The sequence below is a fragment of the Papio anubis genome, unplaced genomic scaffold (assembly GCF_008728515.1).
Source record: "Papio anubis isolate 15944 unplaced genomic scaffold, Panubis1.0 scaffold699, whole genome shotgun sequence".
Taxonomy (NCBI): domain Eukaryota; kingdom Metazoa; phylum Chordata; class Mammalia; order Primates; family Cercopithecidae; genus Papio; species Papio anubis.
In genome coordinates, this window is record NW_022167212.1 from 31 (window position 1) to 25,964 (window position 25,934).

At 41.8% G+C, this 25,934-nt stretch overlaps 1 long non-coding RNA gene across 1 annotated transcript; it reads left to right on the forward strand.

Moving 5' to 3' along the window:
• Nucleotides 1–19,963: 19,963 nt before the first annotated feature.
• On the forward strand, nucleotides 19,964–23,132 carry LOC108587147. The gene is made up of 2 exons (XR_001905333.3): nucleotides 19,964–21,922; nucleotides 22,029–23,132. It is a non-coding gene; the product is annotated as an uncharacterized LOC108587147 (long non-coding RNA).
• Nucleotides 23,133–25,934: the final 2,802 nt, after the last annotated feature.

Consider the following 25,934-nt stretch of genomic DNA (forward strand, 5'->3'; position numbering starts at 1 on the left):
GCTCCGCCTCCCAGGTTTACGCCATTCTCCTGCCTCAGCCTCCCGAGTAGCTGGGACTACAGGCGCCCGCCACCTCGCCCGGCTAGTTTTTTGTATTTTTAGTAGAGACGGGGTTTCACCGTGTTAGCCAGGATGGTCTCGATCTCCTGACCTCGTGATCCGCCCGTCTCGGCCTCCCAAAGTGCTGGGATTACAGGCTTGAGCCACCGCGCCCGGCCAAAACTTTGCATTTCTGACAAATTCCCAAGTGATGCTAACACTGCTGGTTCAGGCAGCAAACTTTGAGATTTATTGTTCTGGTGGAACCCACAGCCAATATCCTGGCCCTCAATAAACATGCCTCTAGAGCCCCAGTATCTGTGATTGATCTCAGCTGCCTTCACCCATCCAGGTTGCACACTGAATCCGAAACTAAAACTTAGCTCACTGGTAAAGCTATCATTGCTGAATATAAGGAAATTTGGAACATACCAGAAACCATGGGAAGAGCTAGGAAATACAGGATGTTCAACAGCACCTGATAGAATCTGTTGGACCCTCAAAATCTAGATTCCAGAACCTGAATAATTTTAAAACTTCTCTTTGCCATAATCTATGATTTTCAGAAATGACAACTAAAACTTTAACAGTTTTTAAATCTAAGTCACATTAAGCTCTGATTATTATTATTATTTAGTCATTCCTCTTCATAGACCAAGCATGTTATTGAATCAGATCAAAAGCTGTGGAGAGGGTAAAGCAGAAACGAAAACCCCACGGGGGAATCTTAACATTTTGAGGGGTAGCAGTGCTCAGCAGTCAGTACACACAGGTGGTGACAAGCAGACTCTTTGGAAACCAAAAAAATATCAAAGTTGCTGTAGGAGAATGTACAGGAAAACTTTCAAGTGTGTAAGTTGAAAAATGATGCAGAAATGTAGAGGCTATACAACATGATGTCTTTGCATAGTTAGTACCATTAACAATTTGAAAATTTACCACATTACAAGATTTATATAAAATATATCTCCAAGAGAATGTGTTCCTGATCAAATTTCAAAACTGACCCGTCAAAGTCAATAGTGCAAAGCACCAAATACTTGTGGAAGATGCACGTACTCCTGGGAACTAAAACCGAAATAGTTTTAGAGGTTGCAAAGCTGCTGTACTGTGCCAATGCCCTTTCTTATACATGTACATATGTGATGATGGCTTGAGTCAGCTGCAGGGCAGGGGGCTCAGTGAGAGGGAACTTTGTAAAGGCAACTCTTCACTTCAGCTCATTAGCCTTGGTAATAGGCAAGTTGGTTTCCCATTATAATTTGATTGTTCTTGTGATGAATTCAATGCCAGTTCTTAAATAACTCTTTTATTTCTGTACATGAAGCTAATGTTTACCTTGGAAATGTTGCAAAATACATAAAGAAAGAAAATACATTTTGAAAATTAGAAAAAAAGCCCAAGGCCTTTGGAGGTGTCCAGTGAGAGACAGCTCTACACATCCTTCTTGTGTGCCTGGTGAGCTTGCCTCAGCTGTCACCAGTGTCCCTGCACTGTGCCCATCAGAGTGCCTGGCACTGCTGACTCCATGCTGCGGCCATTCCCTGGGGTTCAGGGTCCCCCTGCTTTAATCAGACTCCCCCACAGCTAGCCTGGTGCATTTTCTCTCTTGAGTCTTCCTGTGAGAACATAATTTAGGGACAGGGTTCCGCACTGCACAGAGTGGCATAGAGGCGGTAGTAAGTACTTAATTCCTTTTTCACTACCTTGCCTACTATTAATGACTCCGCAGTGCCGCAATCAATACGCTTTCAGCACCTCCCTGCTGTTAGGTGAGTACCCTGCCCACCTCGGAAGATGGGGCAGTCCTTGACAACCTTCCTCACCCTTGTTAAGAGGGTGTCTCTTTCTCTGTCTTCCTCCGCTTCAGGCTAGATTAGACTCCCCCAACAAATGACTTCCTATCACCATGAATCTTTCCTTCAGAGCTCTCATCAGAAACATCACTGGGAGGCCAGGTGCTGTGGCTCACACCTGTAATCCCAACACTTTGGGAGGCCAAGGCGGGTGGATCACGAGGTCAAGAGATAGAGACTATCCTGGCCAACGTGGTGAAACCCTGTCTCTACTAAAAATACAAAAATTAGCTGGATGTGGTGGTGGGAGCCTGTAGTCCCAGCTACTTGAGAGGCTGAGGCAGGAGGATCGCTTGAACCTGGGAGGCAGAGGTTGCAATGAGCCAAGATCGTGCCACTGCACTCCAGCCTGGCAACAGTGAGACTCGGTCTGAAAAAAAAAAAAAGAAACATCGCTGGGGGTAATAATAGTAGCACCAACCTCACAGGTTTTTTCTTTTTGTTTTTTTCTTTGCAAGAATTAAATGAGTTAAGTGGGGAAAGTGCCTAGAAAAGCTCCGGACACATCGGAAGCCCTTGGTGCATGTTAGTTAGGATTATAATACACAGTTATTCGTGTGATTGTTTGAAATCCATCTCCTCCTTTGGACAGTAAGCTCTATGCGGAAGGAGTTTTGTCCATATTTTGCTTATTGTTGTATCCCAATAGTAAGCATTCATTCAATGCTGGCTGGGTGGGTGCATGAATCACTGAAGGCCCTAAGTCTTCCTCATCCATTCTCCAGGATATCTAGTGGCCTCTATGCAAATTGGATTCGTAGTCTCTTATTTTGTTATCTAAGTGTTCTCTGGTTAGTACATGAATTAAACTTTATACATACACAACTTTCAGACATACATCACAGAGACCTCCCCCCTCTCCACCCCCACAAAGGACGCAGGTAGAATTTGGTTTTGTAAATACTGTTATTTGTCAACATTATCTTTTCTAACTACTTACTAAAAATGTGTGATCATGAAACATGGTAATCCAAGTGAATACACTTAACATACTGCTAATAACAGCTATGATGATTGTCTTTATTATAAAGACATGACAAGCCAAGAGCACTGGACTTCCATTGGAGGACATAAGAAACATTTGTTGAGTAAATGAACAAATGGTGAGGTGAATGAGTATCCAAGGGTTGACCTAGATTGTAATCTAGTTTTGGATTAACCAGTTCTGTGACCTTTGACAAGCTATTTTCTGTCTGTTTTTCTCTTCTGTGAAATTGAGGCAGCAGCAAGGAAAAAATCAGAAATTCTCTAAATTCCTTGATTCACCAGCTATTTTATTTCATTTAAAGAGACAGAGTCTCACTACATTGCCCAGGCTGGTCTCAAACTCCAGGCCTCAAGCAACCCTCCCGCCTTGGTCTCCCAAAGTGCTGAGATTACAGATGTGGGCCACCATGCCTGGTGTGAATCACCAACTTTTTGAGCTGAAAGGGCATTTGGCAGATCTGTCAGTTAATAGATTGTTCATCAACTTCACTCAGAGTCTAAAGGTATAGTGCAAAGTCATCCAGCTTTGATAAATTAGACTGATTCTTAATGCAGAAAACAATACCTCTAGGCACACAGTAGACTCTCAGTAAGCTGGGGGTTGAATGAATGAAGCAGTGAATGGTATGGGATTATCTCATTTAAAACTGCTTTATGTTGATTCGTTTAAAACTTAATTATCAGATAACTTATTTCACTAATATTTATCAATGATAATTCAATTAACTACCTGCACAAAAATAACTCAATCTGTTAATCATATCTTTCTTGGGGACATGTTTGCCCCCAGAGTACATATACAGTAGACTTTTTTTCTTCAACATGTTACTTTAACAAAATGTAGTTATTTTAGGGTCTTATTAAGTGTGCATGCACACGTGTGTGTGTGTGTAAAAGAGAATAGAAAAAGACTGAAAGAATATATCCAGGCTGTTAACAGCAGTTATCTCTGATGGTAGAAATATAGATAAGTTTCACTTTTTTCTTAATTTTTTTCTTTTATAATAAGCATTTATTTTTCAATTCAGAAAAAAATAATAAAGTTTCATAATTCATTTATGAAATAGCCTGGACTCAGGACATATAAGCCAGTTAATTAAATTTTTTGCTTTCTAATTTTGAAAATAATATAATTCTTTGAGAACACTTTAAGTATAAAGGAGAAAACGTCAACGACTTTCTATTGTAGTAGATCAGACCTCCCGTCCCACCCCTTCCAGATGTATGGAGGGTTCCCCAAGCTTCCTGCTCATTTCCAGTGATGAAAAGCACAGTCCGGTTTGGTCTATACTTAGAGACTTCACTCGGGTCTGCCTTAATACTCTCACCCTTCCCCACTCCCAGCCCAGCGTGGATCCAGCTTCCCTACCAAAAGACACAAACTGGGAGGAGATCTACTTTTCCTTCTTTCTTCTCCCTGGGATCAAGCTCTTTTAGGATTGGGGCCTGGGAAGGGGGATGGAAGAAATGGAACAGGCTTTTCCTTAACTGGCCCGCCAGTGTTCTTCCCTGTGGGTTGCTCTGCTGGCTTCTCAGGTTCACAGCCACTGGCATGGGAGCCCTCCACGTGGGGTGTGTGAACGCCCAAGCGAGTCTCCCCATGCATGGCACCTTGACATGGAAGCCCCACCACCAGGAAACCTCCTCCAGAGGTTCTGCAGCTTCTGCTCGAGGCACAGTCCACAGTGTCTGGCTGCTTGAAACCCCTTGCCCCAGGAATCCTGAGTTCGTGAGCATTATAGAGGCAGGCTAAATTGAGCTAAGCTACCGTAGCTTCCAGTCCTTTAGTTCCAGGGGAGCTTATACCTGCTCACCTTGCCAAGCAGTGGGACCACTCCTCTTTCATCTCCATTCTCCTTTTCCCTGCTAAGAAAAGCACAGAGCAGACCTACAGGGTACAGGGTTTCAGTAGAAATTTCCCCTGGGGAAAAATACTGATTCCTCATTCTTGCAGACCTGCCCCATCTGTGGGCAATTCTAGTCCCTTTAGCTTCGGAGGAGTGGGCAGACCATTTGAGATTTCAATGCGTCTCCTGCTCCCCAGCCATCAGCCTTTTGCTTATACACACTGGAGAGATTTGACCACTTCTCGATAAACTCTGAGCAGTTAGACCCCAATTGTTTGAAGATCTCTTTTGACTTGGGGTAACTGATGTCTCTCTGCCCTAAGCATTGGGTCCTCTTTGCCCACTTTAGGGAAACAGGTGAAATTTCCCTCAACATAGTTATATAAATATCATATTCAGATTGATGGGCAACAAAAGGAAAGCACATAACCCAGCTAAGCGTGGTGACTCATGCCTGTAATGCAATGATTTGGGAAGCTGAGATGGGAGGATTGCTTAGGGCCAGGAGTTCAAGACCAACCAGGGCAACATAGCAAGATTCCACTTCTACAAAAAATAAAGTTGGCCAGGCATGGTGGTGCACACCTATAGTCCCAGCTACTCAGGAGGCTGAGGTGGGAGGATTGCTTGAGCCCAGAAATTTGAGGCTACAGTGAGCCATGATTGTGCCAGTACATGCCAGCCTAGGCAACAAAGTGAAACCCTTGTCTAAAAAAAAAAAAAGAAAAGAACCCAAAATGTCAACAGTGGTTATCTAATGAGATTGAGAGTAATTTTTATTTTTCCCATTACTTTTTTTGCTTTCAAATTTTCTCTTTTGTAAAATTAATTATTTATATATAGTTGTATGTATTTTGGGGCTTCATGTGATATTTTAATACTTGTATATAATTTGTAATCAAATCAGGGTAATTGGGCTATCTATCACCTCAAACATTTTTCTTTGTGTTGGAAATGTTAAAATTATTTTCTTCTATTTTAAAATATATTCTAAAATTTTCTAGAGTGAACATGTAATCCTGTTTTTTGTTTGTTTGTTTTGGTTTTTGGTTTTTTGTTTTGTTTTGTTTTGTTTTTTTGAGACAAAGTCTTGTTCTGTTGCCCAGACTGAACTGCATTGATCCAATTTCAGCTTATTGCAATCTCTGTTTCCAGGACTCAAGTGATCCTCCCACCTCATCCCCCCAGTACCTGAGACTATAAGTGTGCGCCACCATGCCCAGATAATCTTATTTTTTATAGGGATGAGGGTCTTACTATGTTGTCCAGGCTGGTCTCAAACTCCTGGGGTCAAGCGATCCTCCCTGCTCAGCCTCCCAAAGTGCTGGGATTATAGGTGTGAGCCACAGTGCCCAGATGTAAACAGTTTTATTTAACAAAAAATAGTGTAAACATGAGCTGTAGGTTGGTAAAAAGAAAAAGTAATTAGGCTATCTTAACCTGTACAACTTTTTAATTTTAATCTCGAATATTGGGTTACCCCATTAAGCTAGATTTTGTCTCCTTTAATTTATTCGTGCCCCAAAAAGAAAGATAAAATTTCTGTTTTATCAAAGAAAACTTTCTTTCTATACCTTCAGAAGAAATTAGTGCTTTTAAAAGTTAATTATCCAATTTTCGTTTATGTAGAAAAGAGAGCTGGTACTCTATTTATTGAGTTTCTTTTCTTAAATTCTCATTAGCAAATAAATATTTTTGAATTGCTAGCTAGTAATTATAAAATGTGTTATGCCCTCCATCCACATTGTGGAGGAAGCTTTTCTGCATTCATTTATACTGACTTCAACTTGTTTTTGTTTGTTTGTTTGTTTTTGGAGGTGGAGTCTGGCTCTGTAGCCCAGGCTAGACTGCAGTGGCATGATCCCACCTCACTGCAACCTCCACCTTCCGGGATCAAGCAGTTCTCCTGCATCAGCCCCGCAAGTAGCTGGGATTACAGGCACGTGCCACCATGCCCGGCTAATTTTTGTATTTTTAGTAGAGATGGGGGTTTCACCATTTTGGTCAGGCTGGTCTCGAACTCCTGACCTCAAGTGATCCACCCGCCTCAGCCTCCCAAAGTGCTGGGCCTACAGGCATGAACTACCATGCCCAGCTGATTTCAATCTTTAATCAGAGGTTTAAAAATGATCTGATATTGAGTATTTGTAAAGGCCTCTTTAGTATATATTTTTTAAAGCAAGCACTACAGCTTGACCTAATTTTTTAATTTACTAAAATGTCTAACAAGGTTTGCTATCTCAATGTTAACAGAATTCAAAATCAGGATCTCTAAATCATGGCTCTATCTTTGAGCTAGGGGTACCTACCCCTAGTATATGTGTCAAATAAATGAGTGCGAATATCTCTAACTAGGTTTACATTTCACTCTTTACATTCCAAAATAATAAACATAGGCATATTCCAAAAATTTCTCCCAGTACAAAGCATCTAGAGTAAAAAAACAAAAGAGCCACTTGAATATATCCTGCCGGTGGGGTATATCCCTCACATCTTTCTCTACATAGGTTTATTTTTAAATCACCTCATTAAAACTCAAATCTAATCTGATAATTTCCACTCGGTTTTCATATGTAAATGCCATATAAAATACATTTTGATTCATAAACACTATAGCTGTTTAGGTTTGCTTTATTTTATTTCATCTTTTACCCGTTCTGCCTGCAGATATTATGCAGAAATTTTCTAGGTCACAATTATTTTTTCATCAGAACTTCTCCTTGAAATGGTAACCAGCTCCAGTGCACACAAAGAGGAAAGAAATTCATCTTTACTTCCAGGCTACCATACATTTTTCCATGCTTAGTAAGCTGTGCTTCGTGCCGCATATGCTTCCGTAAGCCTCTCATAAGGTTTAATTTAACTCAATAAATATTTGTGGAATTGAATTGAATTTTCAGTAATTATTCCATAATCTTAAAGCATGTAGATACTGGAAGGTAGAAGGATAATACACCGTTTAGTGTTTGCACTTTGAAGGTTGCCAAACCTCTACAAGCCCATTGCTGAAGTCAGGTGATACTGATAAGTGGGTTTTGTTAGTTATGTGGGGCTCACCAGAGAGCCGTTTAGTTCCTTTCCAATCACTGCTTTTTTTGGTCCCAGATTTCCAAGCTAAAAACCTCGATTGGAAATAAATTCATTTCCTTAAGCCATCTGGTGGCTTTTACTTGTAACTACAACATCAACTAGTGGCCAATCAGAATTTTCATACATGCCAGATCCGCATGGATTCTGTCATTTTCTCACTGTGTCTCCTACAAGATGTGTTACGATGAGGTGATACCCAAGTAATATGTAGATATTAGAAATCCAAGAGAAATCTTTATGGTTCTAACCTCAGGGCTACTTTAATATCGAGAGCAACATAGTAAAGGCTGTCGATGATGGGGTAAGAAAAATCACATTAATTTATTATGATTATATAATACAATACTTGTTGAACATCCTTTAACATGCCAGGCAGTGTACCTAGATTTGGGGGCTATAAAAATTAATATGCAAAAGCCCATGTTCTTAAGGAATACTGGCAAAATGTTAATATAACAGGGTAAGTATTATAATAGACCTGTCAAGGTAGCGATGGGGAAACGCTTGAATTTTACCCCAGATTGAAAACCAGAGAATGGCCACTAGTTCCTCTTGAGGTTTGCAACATACCCAAAAATAAAGTCAAAATTCATTTTTGGAGTCAGTTCACATGATGATGCAGCTGTAAGTGTGGTATGTAAGTCAGTATCCTACCTTCTGCAAAAGCTGGGAATAGTCACATCTTTGTGTAATGCATCATCCTCAAGGTCATGTTACTCCAAGCTGGATCACAACTGGGGAACCGGGGACCCCAAGGTCACTAGATAAGCTCCCAGGTGCCTATCCAACTTAGCCAAATGCCACCTCCACCTGGCTGTTGGAGGAAGTAGGACAGCAGAGGATAAAAAGCCTGCTTGCCTGGCTGCACATGTGCCCATTCTGCATCTACCAGCACCCTGAATGACAAAGTGTTAGTAGACAAAGAGAAGGAAGAGTACATTCTGTCTTGGAAGGGCAGAGAAGGCTTCTGAGAGGCTGTGGCGTTTGAGCTGAAGGTGAAGAGTAGACAGGAATTCACCAGATAGGTGAGGGCAAGGACATTCCATTTAATGGAGACACATGCAAGTGTAAAGTATAAACAACGCAAGGCTGATTTGGGGACCTGTGGGTAATTCCACATGTGCAGAAAGGATGTTGTGAATGCAAAGTAGGGGAAGCTACAGCTGAGAAGGTGGGCAAGAGCCCGCTCAGGGTGAGATGTGCATGGCAAGCCCAGGGGTTGGGACTTTTGCCCTGCTGATAATGGGGCCACTGAAGGATTTTAATAGGGCAATGATATAAAGTCACTTTATTTTAGGGGAACCATCCTGGAAGCAGGATTGATATCAGGACTGAGCGCAGTGGTTCCCGTCTGTAATCCCAGCACTTTGGGAGACCGAGGAGGACGGGTCATTTGAGTCAGGAGTTCGAGACCAGCCTGACCAACATGATGAAACCCTGTCTCTACTAAAAATACAAAAAAAAAAAAAAAAAATTAGCAGAGCATGGTGGCACATTCCTGTGATCCCAGCTACTTGGGAGGCTGAGGCACGAGAAATGCTTGAACCCAGAAAGCGGAGGTTGCAGTGAGCACTCCAGCATGGGCAATAGAGTGAGACTCCATCTTAAAAAAAAAAAAAAAAGTTATCTGGTTGAAAGGATGGACAACAAGAACTAGAAGATCAGTTAGGTGGCTGGTAATCTATTCCAGACATTACAAGGGTTTGCAGATGAAACTAGTGGCAACAAAGATGGAGAAGTGGGCATGGGATTGAGAAATATTTTGCAGGTATGATACACAGGTCTTTGTGACTTGGAGATAAAAGCTTATGCATACAGAGTAGTTTAGGATAATTCACAGGTTTCTGGCTTATAAAGCTGGGGGCAGGTGTCCCTGAGATTCGCTGAGTGTCTCACTGAGGTAGACCACAGAGGAGGGAAAGCAGCTAGGAAGCAGCAAACATAATGAATTTGGTTTTGGAAACATTCACATTTGGGTTCCTATGGGGTGGGATTGATATTCCTTAGGCAGCAGGCTGTTCAGGTCTGAAACACAGTGGAGGTCAGGGCAGAAGATGTGAATTTGGAATCCATCAGCATCAGTGCTATGGCAGAGGAAGATATCATTCCTGACCAAGATGTTATGATACCTGCACTCGGAAGCCATGTGTTAAATATACGTCAAATGGATAAATATGCATTCTTATATATGCCCAAGAATATACAGATAACCTGGCAGGAGGGCCAGAAAGAAGCCTGCCTAGCATTTTCTGTAGAGCCTGGAAATGAGGTTGGGGTGGGATGAGTGGAGGCCCAGAGAGGGTAAGGATCTGGTGTCACAAAGATATTATGGATAGTTATAAAAATAAGTATTTTCTGAGTGTGTGTCTAGCTGCATTTATTTCTTATAACTGAAGGTGTAGTGCTGTGTCATCCTTGTCCAGAGCTAGCCATCACTCCTTATCTTCAGCCTTGATTGGAGCACAGAGCCCTGGACCCGACCAGCTCAATGGGATGGAAAGTGAAGCAGGATGAGGACACTCACAGGTATAGAGCTATGAAAAATGTGATATCAGACGGAATGGAAATTCCAATCACAGTCACCCTGGGGAAATATCAACAGTATTCATCTACTGGAACTCTAAATTAAAAGGCTACCCAATTCTGCAGGGGAGGGGATTGTTTCCCCTTACGTCAGTAAGTCCATTTTCCCCCTCTCCGTTCCTATTATGTTTTAGAAGAAATTCATTCCAGTTCATATGAAAATGAGAAGCCAGAAATTATGAAGGATGCGTGTGGAAGCAGCTCTAATGATTCACTGAGTCTGTCCATTACTCTGGGTATCAATAATACACTTATTTTCCTGTCATTTAAATGCTCAGTATCCATCTGCTCTTGGAACCAATCTGAACACCCTAGCATTATAAAGCATGTACTAATGGAAAGATACTGAGCTCCTTTATTAATATTAAAAGCTCCATGTCACTTTCATGGAATCAGTAAGGACCATCCTAAAGGACAGTATGACGTCCACACAGGGAGAGTATTCGAATGAACCTTACCCTTGCAGGAAAAAAATCTCAGCCCAGTCAGAAGCCAGCTATGGTTCACTTTTCCTTATTGAGATGTCCAAAAGTAAAAAATAAAGATATTCCTATTTCACCTCATTTCTGCTCAAACTTTTTTTTATTGTCTCTACCTAAGCCTAGGTAGTAGGATGAAAGATAGGGATTTCCCAAATGAAACTGAGCACTTTCTATACAATATTTTGACATCTAATGAGGTAAGCATTCCTTTGTTAATATGCTTTGTCAAAATTATTTTGGTCCTTCCTCCCTGTTCATTCTTGTTGATAGACTTTTTAGTGAGTTTGTCAATTTCCCCCAAAAATCCTTTGGGGTTTTGATTGGAATCATCTTATAGCTATGTCATAAGCTGGAGAAAACAGACATCTTTAGTCTTCCTATTGGTGAATGTGCTATGTGTCTCTGCTTGCTCAAGTCTTTTTTTTCCCTCACCTCAATGAATTTTAGCATTTTGTTTATGTAGGTCTGCATGTTTCTTAAGTTCACTCTTTGTTATTTTATAACAGCTTGCTGTACTTACAGTGTGTCCAAAAAGTACAAGCCAGAGTGTCATATTTATCAGGACACTCAAGGAATGCAAATTATTCCACTATGGTATTTTGAGAGATCACATGAAACAGAGGAAAATGTAGTCCCCATCTATTGTTATGAAGAAGTGGCTCATCTTATAAATTGTATTTTGGTTGCTTTATGGAAATACCTACCAAATCACAGTGTGACTGCAGCAAATTTGGTTTTTTGGAAGAGCACAGCCTGTCAGATCAATCTAATTTCCTCAAGCGCAGGATAGCTGACTTTTAGATAAAGGCGAAGAATTATATGTGAAATATCTGAAGTTCAGCAAGGCTTTATTCTAATGAATATCATTCTGCCACAAAGAATGGAGTCAACATAGTCTGGTGCTGGCCGCATTGTTGATGGAGAAGTTACACTTGAAAAGAGGCTGTCTTTTCAACTGTGTTTATTTTTATTAAATTAAAAGAAAACCAGCCTTTATGGCAAACACACATCTTACAGGAGAACTCAAGTAGTTTTGTTTTCTAGAGTTGCTGTGGGTCATAGCAAAGAGTAGTTTAATTCTCTCCATCTTTTAGCTTGGAAAACATTTGCCTGAATTCCCAACCTACAATCGTAGAGACTAGACACAATATTGCTTGAGAACAAAGAAGGAATCATCATTGTATCACTTTATGATCCTCTGAATTCTGCTATTCCTGTTTCTACCTGTTTATTTAACATTTTATTAACACAAGGCAGCCAACACCCAAAGAAGTGATGAGGAAAGGAACAGGGGCTGAGAAGGTTATTAATGGATAAGCATGAAGACCCTCACAACATACTAATCCTCCCTCTAGTTTTAAAAGATGTGAAGATATAACCGTTGTAGAAAAGAACAGAAACATGAGGATGTAGAACAACTGGAATTCTCATACTTTGTTGGAAATGCAAAATAGTACAACTGCTTTGGAAAACAGTTTGAAATTATCTTATAAAGTTAAATATACATTTATCATACCACCCAACAATCCCACTGGTGGGTATTTAACCGGGACTGGCTGTATAATTTGTGTGCTCAGTATAAAATGAAAATGAGGGGCTCCTTATTCAACAATTACTGAGAATTTCAAGGCAGTCAAACCAAGCACAGGGTCTTTCTGAGTTGAGCTCTGGTGTAATGCACATATTACACACTCAAGAAGCCTGTCCTATATATACCCAACAGAAATGATAACATATTCCCACACAAAGATATTTTTTTCACAACAGGACTTCACTCTGTTGCCCAGGCTGGAAAGCACTGCTGCGATCATGGCTCACTGCAGCCTCGACCTCACTGGGCTCAAGTGATCCTCCCGCCTCAACCTCCTGAGTAACTGGGACAACAGGCACGTACCACAATGACCTGCTAATTTTTGTATTTTTTGTAGAGACAGGGTTTCAACTTGTTGTCCAGGCTGGTCTCAAACTCCTGGGCTCAAGCGATCCTTCCGCCTCGGCCTCGCAAAGTGCTGGAGTTATAGGCATAAGCCACCATGCCCGGCAACACAAAGATTTTTATGTGAATGTATGATATAGTCTGAATGTTTATGTCCCCTCAAAATTCATGTATTGAAATCCTAACCCAAAAGGTGATAGTATTAGGAGGTGGGGACTTTGGAAGGTGATTAGATCATGAGGATAGGGTTCTCATGAATAGAACTCTTAGAAGAGACCCCAGAGAGATCTCTCACCTCTTCTGCCGTGAGAAGTTACAGTCAGAAGACAGCTATCTATGAGGAAGCAGGCTTTCACCAGACACCATGTCTGCTGGCACCTTGATCCCAGACTTTCCAGCCTCTGGAACTGTGAAAAATACATTTGTTATTTATAAGCCATCCAGTCCATGGTATTTTGTTATAGCAACCTGAACAGACTGATACAGAAATTGGTACTGAGAAATGCAGTACTGTTGTAACAAATTCCTAGAAATGTAGAAGTAGCTTTGGAACTGGTGTATGGATAGAGGCTGGGAGAGTTTTTAGGTACATGCTGGAAAAAGCCCACATTGCCATGAAGAGACCTTTAAATGTGATTTTGGTGAAGGTTTGGAAGAGGAGAGCTGTAGGGAGAGCCTCAATCTTCACAGAGACACCTGAGTAATCCTAGGCAGAATGTTGGTAGAAATGTGAACACTGAAGTCCATTCTGATGAGATTTGTATTAGTTAGTTTTCATGCTGCTGATAAAGACATACCCAAGACTGGGAAGAAAAATAGATTTAATGAGCTCACAGTTCCACATGGCTAGGGAGGCCTCATAATCATGGCAGAAGGCAAAAGGCACTTCTTACATGGTGGTGGCAAGAGAGAGAATCATGTTGGAAGGCAAAAGGCATATTTCTTACATGGCAGCATAAGAGGGAGATGAGAGCCAAGCAAAATGGGTTTCCCGTTATTAAACCATTAGATTTCATGAGACTTATTCACTACCACGAGAAAAGTATGGGAGAAACCACCCCATGATTCAATTATCTCCCACCAGATATCTCCCACAAGACATGGGAATTATGTGAGTACAATTAAAGATGGTATTTGAGTGGAAACATAGAGCCAAACCATATCAAGGTCTCAGATGGAAATGAAGGACATATTGGAAACTGGAGGAAAAGCAGTCTTTGTTATAAGGAGGCAAAGAATTTGGTGGAACTGTGTTCATGTCCTAGTGTTTTGTGAAAGGTGGAACTTGTGAGCAATAAAATTGGATATTTGGCTGATGAAATTTCTTCTTGGGATAGAGGTGGTGATGGAAATGTTCTATATCTTTATTGTGGTAATTACATGGGTTCATACATTTTTCAAAACTTAAAAGTATGATACAACTTCCAAGCTTATAGTTAGCTAAAAAGGAAAGAAAAAAATTACTAAGCCAGCAAAAGTAAAAACATGGAGAGGGAAAAAAAATGAATGGTAAATATCAAAGAAGTTATGAGTCATATACATCATGTGATCTGACTCTTTTATTTAAATTTGGTTCTTTCAATAGCTTTAGGAGTACATGTGGTTTCTGGTTACATGGATGAATCATATAGTGGTGAATTCTGGAGTTTTAGTGAACTCATCACCCAAGTAATGTAAGTTATACCCAATAGGTAGTTTTTTCGTTCCTCATCTTCCCTTCTACTCTTCCCCCTTCTGAATCTCCAGTGTCCATTATACCACTGTCTGGCTTTGTACACCCATAACTTAACTCCCACTTACAAATGAGAACATACAGTATTTGGTTTTCCATTCCTGAGTTATTTCACTTAGAATAATGGTCTCTAGTTCCATCCAAGTTACTGCCAAAGACATTATTTCACCTTTTCTTTTTTTTTTTTTTTTTATAGCTGAGTAGTATTCCATGGAATATATACCACATTTTCTTTATTTACTCATAAGCTGATGGGCACTTAGGTTGATTCCATATTTTTGCAATTGTGAATTGTGCTGCGATAAACATATACATGCTAGCGTCTTTTTGATGTAATGATATTTTTTTTTCCCCTTTGGGTACATACCTTGTAGTGGGATTGCTGGATTGAATGGTTCTTTGAGAAACCTCCATACTGTTTTCCATAGAGGTTGTATTAATTTACATTCCTACCAGCAGTGTATAAGTGTTCCATTTTCACCACATCCATGCCATCTATTGTTTTTTGACTTTTCATTAATGGCGATTCTGGCTGGGGTAAGGCAGTATCTCACTGTGGTTCTGCCTAGCATTTCCCTAGTGATTCGTGATATTGAACATTTTAAAAATGTTTTTTGGCCATTTGTACATCTTCTTTTGAGGAATCCTATTCATGTCATTTGCCCACTCTCACCCCACCCCCTTTTTTTTCTGAGATAGGGTCTCACTCTGTCACCCAGGCTACAGTGCAGTGGCACAGTCACGGCTCATTGCAACCTTGATCTCCTGGGCTCAAGTGATCCTCCCAAGTCACTGGGACCACAAGCACATGCCACCATATCCAGTAATTTTTTATTTTTATTTTTTTAGCGATAGTGTCTACCTGTATTCCCCAGGCTGGCCTTGAATTCCTGGGCTCAAGCAATCCTCCCGCCTTGGCCTTCCAAACTGCTGGGATTACAGGCATGAGCCACTGTACCCAGCCTGCCTACTTTTTAAACAAGATTATTTGTTTTATTCTTTCTGATCTGAGTTCCTTGTAGATTCTGAATACTAGTTCTTTGTTGGTTGCATAGTTTGCAAATACTTTCTCCAACTGTATAGGTTGTCTGTTTACTCTGATTATTTCTTTTGGCTGTGTGTATAGAAGCTTTTTTAGTTTAATTAGGACTCATTTGTCTATTTTTGTTTTTGTTGCCTTTGCTTTTGGGGTCTTCGTCATAAATTATTTGCCTGCCAATATCTAGAAGAGCTTTGTGCCTAGGTTTTCTTCTAGAATTTTTAAATAATTTCAGGTCTTAGATTTAATTTTTTTAGTCCATCTTGAGTTGATTTTTTTTATATAATGAGAGATAGGGGTCCATTTTTATTCTTCTACATGTGGCTATCCAATTTTCCCAGCAGCATTATTGAATAGAGTCCTCTCCCCAGTTTTTTTTTTTTTTTTTCGTGCTTTATCAAAGATCACTTGGTTGTAAGCGTTTTGCTTTATTTCTGGTTCTCTATTCTGTTCCATTGGTCTGTGTATCAACTTTTATACCAGTACCATGCTCTTAGGCTGCTATAGCCTTATAGTATAATTTAAAGTTGAGTAATGTGATGCCTCCAGAGTTGCTCTTTTTGCTTAGGATTGCTTTGGCTATTTGGGCACTTTCTCAGTTTCATATGAACTTTAGCATTGTTTTTTCTAATTCCATGAGAATGGACATTGGTATTTTGATAGAAATTGCATTGAATGTGTAGACTGCTTTGGGTAGCATGGTCATTTTCACAATATTGATTCTTTCAATCCATGAACATGTGATTTCTTTCAGCAGTGTTTTATAGTTCTCCGTGTAGAAATCCTTCACCTCACCAGGTCTGTGGCTCATGCCTGTAATCCCAGTCTTTGGGGGGCCTAGGGGGCAGATTGCTTGAGCCTAGGAGTTCTAGATCAGCCTGGGAAACATGGCAAAACCCTGTCTCTACAAAAAATACAAAAACTATCCAGGTGTGGTGGTGCACACCTATAGTCCCAACTACTCAGGAGGCTGAGGTGGGAGGATAGCTTGAGCCCAGGAGGTGGAGGTTGCAATCAGCTGAAATCATGCCATTACACTCCAGCCTGGGTGATAGAGCCAGACACTGTCTCAGAAAGAAAGAAAAAGAGAGAACAGAAGGGAAGGGAAGGGGAAGGGAAGAAGGAAGAAAAGAAGGGAGGGAGGGAGGGAAGGAGGGAGGGAAGAAGGGAAGGAAGGGAGGAAGGGAGGGAAGAAGGAAAGGAAGGGAAGGAAGGAGAGAGGGAGGGAGGGAAGAAAAATGAAATTCTTCATCTCCTTGGTTAAATATATTCTTAAATATTTTATTTTATTTTTGCAGCTATTGTAAAGGGGATTGGGTTCTTGATTTGATTATCAGCTTGGTGGTTTTAGTAGTGCTACTGATTTGTGTATGCTGATTTTGTAACCTGAGACTTTACTGAATTTGTTTATCAAATGTAGAAGTCTATTGGAGAAGCCTTGAGGATTTTCTAAGATTATGTCATCAGCAAGCAGAGACAGTTTGACTTCCTCTTTTCCAATTTGGATGCCCTTTATTTCTTTCTCTTGCCTGATTGCTCTGGCTGGGACTTCCCTCATGAAATTTCTAAGTAAAATATTGAAGATGCTGCTTGGTTTCTCTTAATTGCTTATAGTAAAATACAACAAGAGATAAACTATGTAAACATGGATTGCTTTTTAATCAAAAGGAAAGCAAAACATTAAATTTTGGAAAATTCTCAGCCTAGTCATATTGTAAGGAATGAAAAAGCATGTTCAAGAGAGAGCAAGAGTGTAACCAAGTGACTGTTTGATGAGGAAATTAGTATAGATCTGGTATCCCAGTGGAAACCAGGTGCTATTCATGACGACAATGAATGAATGACCCAAAAAATATTTTGGAGATTATTGGTGCTGCCCCTCTCATCACAGGCCCAGAACACAAGTGCCTGGGTTTCAGAACAATTTCAAGGCTCTGCTCCCTGCATACCACACAGCATTTCTTGACTGCCCCAGGTGTGGCTCCAGTGGGCCCAAGTGTGGCATAGGCTGTGGTAGCTGTCCCTTCAGAAAGTACAGACAGGAAACCACGGCAGCCTCAGTAAGGCACTGTCTCTACCAGAACGCAGGGTGCATGAGGCATGGGTCATGGCTATTTTCACCTAGATTTTGAAAGAAAAAGCCATTCAGAGTATTGAGTACCCAACCCAGGCCACCATGAGGGTGGGCCACCTCAGAGAGTCCCCACTAAGGCAGTGCTCTGTGGGTGGGGGAGGGGGAGCATCCCAGACTGGTAGAGTTACTAGCATATAATTCCAGCCCAGGATAGCCGAAGATAGGAGGCTCCAACTCATGACAACTGTGGTCGGAGCTGTGCCCAGCAAAGCCATGGGGACAGGGCCTCCAGGAGACTTGGTAGCCCAACCCCTGCCCAGCAAACCTCCAGAAATGGAACCCTCCAACCCAGTGGGCCTAGAGGGCAGAGGCTTCAGTCAAAGAAGGTTGCTTCTGAGCCTTAAGGTTTTGAACTTACTTGGAACATATTAGCCCTTCTTTTCTATTTTTCCCTTTTGGGATGAGAATGTCTATCCTGTACCTGTCCCACTATCGTATTTTGGAAGCACGTAACATGTTTGCTTTCATGGGTTCGCAACTGCAGAGCAACTTGCCTGTAAATGAATTGTACCTGGAGTCCTACCCATATCTGTTTTAGATGATGTTTAAATGAGACTCTGGACTTCAGAGTTTTCAGTTGATGCTGGAATGAGTTAAGACTTTGGAGGGTATTAGGGTGAATGTATTGTGCGTGTGAGAAGGGTGTGAATTTTGGTGGGTCAGGGATGGAATTCTATGGTCTATGGTTCCCTGAGTAATGCAGAAATACACTGTGTCTGTATTACTCATTTGTGTCTCCCCAAAATTCTTATGTTGAAATCCTAACCATCAAGGTGATGGTATTAGGAAATGGGGGCTATCAAGAGGTGAATAGGTCACGAGGGCAGAACTCTCATGAGGGAGATCAATGCCCTTGTGAAATAGATCCAAGGGGGCTCTCTCAGTCTGCCCACCTTGTGAGGATATAGTGAGAAGGTACCATCTATGAAGCAGAAAGTGGCTTCTCACCAGACAGCAAATCTGCTAGCACCTTGATCTTGGACTTTCCAGCCTCCAGAACTGTGAGAAATAAATGTTGATAAACCACCCAGTCTCTGGTATTTGTTATAGAAACCCAAATAAACTGAGACAATGTGTACATCTGCATTACTCATAGAACTGAAAACTGGAAGCAACCCAAATATGCATCAACTGATAAATGGATTAATACATTGTGTTATATTCATAAAATGAACTACTACTTAGCAATAAAAAGGAACAAAATATTAAATCATACAGCATGAATGAGTCTCAAACCCTTCTACTAAATAAGTGAGACACAAAGACTCAATACCGTATTATTCTAATTATATGATATGCTAGAAACAGCAAAACTTTAAGTAACAGAAAGCAGGTCAGTGGTTGCCTTGAGTCAGAGGTTAGGGAAGGGGTTTGGAGAAAACATTTTTGAGTAATAAAAATGCTCAATGTCTTAGGGGAATGTTATTGTATGTAAATTATACTTCAATGAACCTAGAAAAAAATTAAATAGAAACAGAAAGCTAAGTAGACATATATAAAATATAAGTCACATTAATCTAAAACAGTTAAAAATATGCATAAGTATTATGTTGTATGGCATTTTGGCATAACTAGAGGAATAGGAACATAAACGGCTGTGAATTGGATTATTTTTCCAGTCAGCACACATTTTTATCATTGTCATCTCCTCACTTTATTGCAAGTACAGTCAGCATCAACGTTGAGAACTTTTTCTCCTAGGAGGTACAGGATTTGGCTCTGACATGGTGTCGCCTCCAGAGTTGCTCAGAATCTAGGCTCCATCTGTTACAGGAAAGGGGTCCTAATCCAGACCCCAAGAGAAGGTTCTTGCGCAAGAAAGAATTCGGGGCAAGTCCACAGTGCAAAGCAAAAGCAAGTTTATTAAGAAAGTAAGGGAATAAAAGAATGGCTACTCCATAGAAAGAGCAGCCCTGAGGGCTGCTGGTTGACCATTTTTATGGTTATTTCTTAATAATATACTAATCGAGGGGTGGATTATTCATGCCTCCCCTTTCTAGACCATATAGGGTAGCTTCCTGACATTGCCATGGCATTTGTAAACTGTCATGGTGCTGGTGGGAGTGTAGCAGTGAGGACCACCAGAGGTCACTATCATCGCCATCTTGGTTTTGGTGGGTTTTGGCTGGCTTCTTTACTGCAACCTGTTTTACCAGCAAGGTCTTTATGACCTATATTTTGTGCTGACCTCCTGTCTCATCCTGTGACTTAGAATGCCTTAACCGTTTGGGAATGCAGCCCAGTAGGTCTCAGTCTCATTTTACCCAGCTCCTGTTCAAGATGGAGTTGCTGTAGTTCAAATGCTTCTGACACTTCTGCACCTGCCTAGGCTGCCTTCTTTCCTGAGATGTCCATAGCAGCAGAGTCAGCTTCTCCCTGCTTCCTGTCCATGGTATCCTGAGTGTCCTGGGACTTGAGACCCCAGAAACTTGGGACTGGGAAGCTGCATGAGTGGTCTCCCCAGAAATTGCAAGTACCATTACCCAGCTTCAGTGGCATGGGGTAGGGGAAGAGGGCACGTCCAGGAAAGGCCCCTTCTGCATTCCTGGAATCAGAGAATCTAGAGATGTTGAAAAAGGAGCGACTCTGTTCCGAAGCTCAGACAGGAACAGGGACTGAGGCAAGGGAGGCTTCAGACAGAGAGGGCTGCCCAGCCATCCTAAGCCCAAGTGAGAGGGGCTCTGGGCCCTAGAGTTGTCACACTTGCTTGCCCCTCTCCCTGACAGCAGGTGTCTGGGCTCCAGGCCACCAAAGGTGCAGCAACTCACAGCCTCCATACAGGCGGTAGGTGGAGACCATCCCTCCTCACCTAACTCCATACGTCCCAGTAGGCTTAAGTCAGGAGTAACTTCATGCTTTTCTGATGATCATCAAAGTGTGACTTTAGAAATGGTGACCAATCTCCTGAATTAAAATAAAGAACATTCCTCTTTGCTTGCAGATGCTTTAAATTCCTTCAAGAGAGTTTTACTTTCAAATGTCTGGAATGAATAATTAAGCTAAATTCCTTCACCCTAAAGAGTAATCAGCAGTTCTAAATGATTCTTCCTGCTTCCAACTGGAAGAGGAGGTACTAAAATGTATGTGTGGTGTGGGGAAGCATAGAGAGAGATAAGGCTGGAAGACAAACTTGATAAACACCGTGACTTTTCAAAAGTAGCCCAATTTGCTGTCCACAAGACAAAAAGACTGCTCAATGCAATATTTCTGCTGCATGTGCCATGGCCTTGGTTCAAATGTGGGACCAGAGTTCATCAAGACTGTCAGAACACGATAGAAGGCAAGAAACCCCAAGCACCTCATTTCACTGGTGCGAACACAGGCCCAAGAGTGAGGAAGGATCCCAGGCTTTGCCATGTCAACCTCCAAGCTCTTTTCACCACATGCCTTTGTTACCAGAAAGGGTCCTGATCTAGACCTCAAGAGAGGGTTCTTAGATTTCACACAAGAAAGAATTTGGGGCAAGTCCATAAAGTAGAGTGAAAGCAAGTTTGCTAGAAACATAAAGAAACAAGAGATTGACTACTCCACGGGCAGAGAGCAGCAGTATGGGCTGCTTGATTGAGCATACTTACGGTTATTTCTTGATTATATGCTAAACAGGAGGTAGATTATTCATGAGTTTTCTGGGAAAGGGGCAGGGATTTCCTGGAACTGAGGGTTCTTCCCCCTTGTAGATCATGTAAGGGTAATTTCCAGGCATTGCTAAGGCATTTGTAAACTGTCATGGCACTGGTGGGAGTGTCTTTGAGCAGCTAGTGCATCATAATTAATGCATAAAGAGCAATGAGGACGACCAGAGGTCACTTTTGTCACCATCTTGGTTTTGGTGGCTTTGGGCCGGCTTCTTTATTGCATCCTGTTTTATCAGCAGAGTCTTTATGACCTGTATCTTGTGCTGACCTCCTGTCTCATCCTGTGACTAAGAATGCCTAACCTCCCAGGAATGCAGCCCAGCAGGTCTCAGCCTTATATTTCCCAGCCCCTATTCAAGATGGAGTTGCTCTGGTTCAAATGCCTCTGACAGTACGATGGATTCCAGTAGTACTGTTCGGCTCAGAAAATAATGTCCCAAAATGAAGGCCTCAGAAGCAACCTCAGGAGCAAAAGTTTTTCTGACTTTGTCCTTCTCTCCTGTCTCTCAGTCCCACTCTCCCTCAAGGCTAGCCACAGAAACTAGAATCCCTCCTCCCCAAGGTAAGTCTTAGAAATCAGAAACCCTTTTCCCCAAAGCCAGCTATAAAACCTAAAAGTATTTATCTGCCTTTCCCTCTGCCTTTCTATGTAAAAATTGGCCATAAAGAAATGATCTGACCTACAGTGTTTGACGGTAGGTCATAAGGCCCCTATTGCAGAAAGGGTCTTGTCTCATACCCAGAAGGAAGGAGTGCTGCACAGAGAGGCCAGGAAGAATCTAGACAGACACAGCCGTCCATACTTTGTTGAACCTGAGAATAAAAATGGACACTCTCCCCTGTACCTCTGGGTCTTCAGTCTGGAGGCTCCGTATATACACGTTAAATACATTTGTGTGCCTTTTCTCCAGTTAATCTGCCTTTTACATGCTGATTCTTCAGTGAACCTTCCAAGGCCCCAGGGGAACTTTCCCATTGGCCCATGCAGTAGGGGACTGAAGGCGCTGTAGATAACTGCCTCATCTCCCTGTTACAGTTCCAAAAGGATATGTGGGAGTCCTCATCCCCAGTGCCTCAGAATGCGGCCTTGTTTGGCAATAAGGTTGTTGCAGACATAATTAGTCAAGATGAGGTAACACTGGAGCAGAGTGGGCCTTTTTACCAGTTTGAGTGGTAACCTCCTAGGAGGATGATATGAGGACATAGCGGGGAGAAGGCCATGTGAGGAGGGAGGCAGAGACTGGAGTTGTACAGCTGCAAGCCAACGAGTGTCGAGGATTGCTGGTTATCCCTGAAGTAGGAGAGAGGCAAGAAGGATTCTACCAGACTCTAAGGTTCTGGAAGACAGGCATGGCCTGACTCATTTTTCCCCTATAGTGTCTGTCTTACAGAGTGAGGGACTCCACAGGAAGCCAGTCCTTTCTTTAGTCATAAGAGCCCCAGAGGAAGTGAAGCCATTTCTTTAGTCACTGACAGAGCAAGAGCATCGCCGTCTTGGACAAGCACTGCCATTCTAAAGTTCACCTTGATCAAAACCCACCTAAATCCAAAGGGCATCAGCCTAATGGCTAAGGTCAGCATGACCATAAACCACAAATAATATCTCCGATCAGAAACATTCCGAACTCCTCCCCAACCAGAGACTTGTCAGCCCCAAAATAACCTCCCCTCCGACCAGAGACATTCCAACGCCATCATAAACTTCTCCCCTACACAGAAACATTCCAAGCTTGTGATAAGCCCCCTCACCATAAAACCAATATATACTCTTAGTCTGTAAGAGAATGTGCTCCCGACTGAAATGGGCCAGAAGTCCCTCTCAGGTTTATATCTCCAAAATAAACCTGTTCTTTGACTGTTGAGCTGCTTTTTGTGTTTCTTTCCTCTTTCTTTAATTCTTACAGTCGCAAGGGCCACAGCGCTGTCCCCTAGCCCTGTGTTGGCTGGGCAGCAAATTTGACACACAAATGGGAGGTGGGAAATGGGGCTAATACTCTGGAGAAATAAGGATTCTTTTGTTCCCCATCCCGTCTGCATGGTATTCTTGAAGCCTGCTTGGGAGCTTTACTGGGGCCTGTGCTGCTGTTGATGGCCTTGACATTTCTCAGCCCCGCTCTTCTGTATGGGAATCCTCTGAGCAAACCTCTACCCCATCTCTGCCACAGACTATTAGAGGGAGCTGCTTGTGCTTCTATCATCCCCTGAGACTACCCAGACAGAGGACACTCTTATTTGTTTATCTGTCTCACTTATTTCCAAACCCCCAATACCCAGTGTTTGGCACATAACAGGATTCTGTGCAAGTGCTAAACTGAACAGGCCTGGTTTTTGTTTTTGTTGTTGTTGTTGTTGTTGTTGAGACCGAGTCTTGCTCTGTTGCCCAGGCTGGAGTTCAATGCCATGATCTCGGCTCACTGCAACCTCCACCTCCTGGGCTCAAGTGATTCTCCAGCCTCAGCCTCCCGAGTAGTTGGGATTACAGGTGTGCACCACCATGCCTGGCTAATTTTTGTATTTTTAGTAGAGACAGGGTTTCACCATGTTAGCCAGGCTGGTCTCAAACTCCTGACCTCAGGTGATCCACCCGCCTTGCCCTCCCAAAGTGCTGGAATTATAGGCTTGAGCCACCGTGCCCAGCCAAGACCTGGCTATTTTAAAGTTTAGCTACAGGTTACAGAAAGAAAATTTTTTAACTCTATCAAACAGGATCAAGAGAATTCCTGAATAATCATTAGCATTCCATTGCTTAGCCAGACCAACACAGTGGCTCAAAGATGTGTGTGTACATTTTGTATTTTATAGGCATGTAGCTCTAATAGAGAGGCTGGAAAGCTTGCCCTACTCATTTCTTCACAGTTTATTATGTGGAAAAACATAAGCCTTTTGTTTTCCTGGGTTGTTAACTTGGCACCTCATTTCATGTAGAGAACTTGCATTAAAAGATACTACCCCTGTGAGTTAATCAGCCATTTAAAGAACAAAACTACTTGACAGGATGAGGGACTCTCAGGGCTTATCCTCTATGAAGAATGACGTCAGAGGCCAGGGGAGGGGAGAGATTTATGACCTGGGTGCCCAATCACTGAATCCTCAAAACGATCTAATAAAGTTGGTCTAAGACCCACTCCAGAGACGATGGAATTGAGACTTAAAAAGGTTAAGTAATGAGTCCAACGTCATGGAGCCCAATGGCACTGATTCAAAAGAGGGGATTTTTTTTCCTAAGTAATTTATTTATTTATTTTGACACATAAAAATTTTAGATATTTATTGTGTACGTATTCTGACATATGTAAACATTGTGGAAAGGCTAAATTGAGCTACTTAACATATGCATTGCCTCACATACTTATTGTTTTTGTAGTGAGGACCTTTAAAAAGCCAGAGATTTTTATTTATTTATTATTTATTTATTTAGAAGAGCTCTCCATCCAGCCCAGGCTGGAGTGCAATGACACAATCATGGCTCACTGTGGCCTCAACCTGCCAGGCTCAAGCAATCCTCCCACCTCAGCCTCCCGAGTAGCTGGGACCACAGGTTTGCCACCATGCCTGGCTAATTTTATTTATTTATTTGAGACAGCATCTCACTGTGTCACCCAGGCTGAAGTACAGTGGCACCATCTCAGCTCACTGCAACCTCCACCTCCTGGGTTTATGCATTTCTCCTGTCTCAGCCTCCCAAGTAGCTGGGATTACAGGTACCTGTGACCACGCCCAGCTAAGTTTTTGTATTTTTAGTAGAGATGGAGTTTCACTACGTTGGCCAGGCTGGTCTCTAACTCCTGACTTCAAGTGATCTGCCCACTTCAGCCTCCCAAAGTGCGGGGATTACAGGCCTGAGCCACCATACCCAGTCTAATTAAAAAAAAAAAAAAAAATTAAGAGATGGGGGTCTCTGTATGTTACGTACTTGGCTGGTCTTGAACTCCTGAGCTCAAGCAATTTTCCCTTCTCAGCCTCCCAAAGTGCTGAGATTACAGGCATGAGCCACTGCACCTGGCCTGGTCGGGTATTTACTGCAGAGTTGTACACAGTCAACTGACTGACTGGGATCCATATCCTAAGAGAATCTTTTTTCTTACAACCTATATTTTTTTTTTCACTACACTAAAAATATATTTGTTGTAGAAAAACTAGAAATTGCTGACAAACAGAAATAATGCTTAAGTCACACATAATTCCACCACCTAGAGATAAATACTGTTAATATTCGGGGTGAACATTCATTCAGATGTCACTGTGTATTTATCTATTTTTCACACAAATAGGATCACATTATACATGCAACATTATAACATGGTTTATTAACTAAGCAATACCATGAACATCTCTATGTCAACAAATGTACAGTGCGATTTTCATCAAATGATGCATAGTGGTCCATTAAAAAAAAACATATTTAACCAATCCTGTACTGTTGAACCTTCAAGTTGTTTCAAAATCATCTTTGCTATTAGAAACAATACTATGACGAGGTTACCTAGCAGGAATGTGTTCAGAGAGAAGAGGACAAGCAGGGACACAGTGGCCCCGAAGACAAGGACAGGCCCCTGGGGACGAAATGAAGCCCA